This window comes from Galeopterus variegatus, unplaced genomic scaffold, assembly GCF_000696425.1.
Source record: "Galeopterus variegatus unplaced genomic scaffold, G_variegatus-3.0.2 Scaffold84, whole genome shotgun sequence".
Classification (NCBI taxonomy): domain Eukaryota; kingdom Metazoa; phylum Chordata; class Mammalia; order Dermoptera; family Cynocephalidae; genus Galeopterus; species Galeopterus variegatus.
The window spans coordinates 449,115-450,677 of record NW_007726195.1 but is presented as its reverse complement, the minus strand read 5'-3'; positions in this window follow the sequence as shown (position 1 = coordinate 450,677).

Below are 1,563 nucleotides of genomic sequence, written 5' to 3'. Positions count from 1 at the left end.
CCATACCTCTCACCATATACCAAAATCAACTCAAAATGGATTAAGGAATTAAATATACACCTGAAACAATAAAACTTCTCAAAGAAAACATAGGAGAAACATTTCAGGAAGTAGGACTAGGCACAGACTTCATGAATATAACCCCAAAAGCATGAGCAACCAAAGGAAAAATAAACAAATAGGATTATATCAAACTAAAAAACTTCTGCACAGCAAAAGAAACAATTAACAGAGTTAAAAGACAACCAACAAAGCGGGAGAAATATTTGCAAAATATACATCTGACAAAAGATTAATACCCAGAATACACAAGGAGCTGAAACAACTTTACAAGAAAAAAACAAGTAACCCAATTAGAAAATGGGCAAAAGAGCTAAATAGGCATTTCTCAAAGGAAGATATACGAATGGCCAACAGACACATGAAAAAATGCTCAACATCACTCAGCATTCAGGAAATGCAAATCAAAACCACACTGAGAAACCATCTCACCCCAGTTAGGATGGCTAATATCCAAAAAACTGTGAATGATAATAGCTGGAGATGTTGCGGAGAAAAAGGGACTCTCGTACATTGCTGGTGGGACTGCAAAATGCTACAGCCTCTATGGAAAATGGTATGGAGGTTCCTCGAACAATTGCAGATAGATCCACCATATGACCCAGCTATCCCACTGCTGGGAATATACCCAGAGGAATGGAAATCATCAAGTCGAAGGTATACCTGTTCTCCAGTGTTCATTGCAGCACTCTTTACAATAGCCAAGAGTTGGAACCAGTCCAAATGTCCATCATCAGATAAGTGGATATGGAAAAATGTGGTTTATCTACACAGTGGAAACTACTCTGCTTTAAAAAAGAATGAAATACTGTCATTTGCAACGACATGGATGGGCCTAGAGAGAATTATATTAAGTGAAACCAGTCAGGCACAGAAAGGGAAATATCACATGTTCTCACTTATTTGTGGGAGCTAAAAATAAATAAATAAATACACAAACAACCAGGAGCGGGGTCGGGGGAGGTAAGAAGACACAACAATTACAATTTCTTGAAGTTGATATGACAAGCAAACAGAAAGGTCATTGTTGGGAGGGAGAGAGGAGAGGGTAGAGAGGGAGAGAGGTTTCGGTAATGGGCCACAATAATCAACCACATTGTATATTGACAAAATAAAATAAAATAAAAAATAAAATGAAATAAAAGTCACTATTTTGCCTGCCTGCTTGTCGTGGGACCCTGTTGCTAAGAGTCCAGCGCCCATCAGCTTTTCCTTTTTCCCTCCACTCTCTTAACACAGAAGCATTTAAAGGACCGGCTTCATTNATGGGCCACAATAATCAACCACATTGTATATTGACAAAATAAAATAAAATAAAAAATAAAATGAAATAAAAGTCACTATTTTGCCTGCCTGCTTGTCGTGGGACCCTGTTGCTAAGAGTCCAGCGCCCATCAGCTTTTCCTTTTTCCCTCCACTCTCTTAACACAGAAGCATTTAAAGGACCGGCTTCATTGCACCCAAAGTATCTGTGGGACGTGGCTGAGGCAGCAGTGGCTGCCC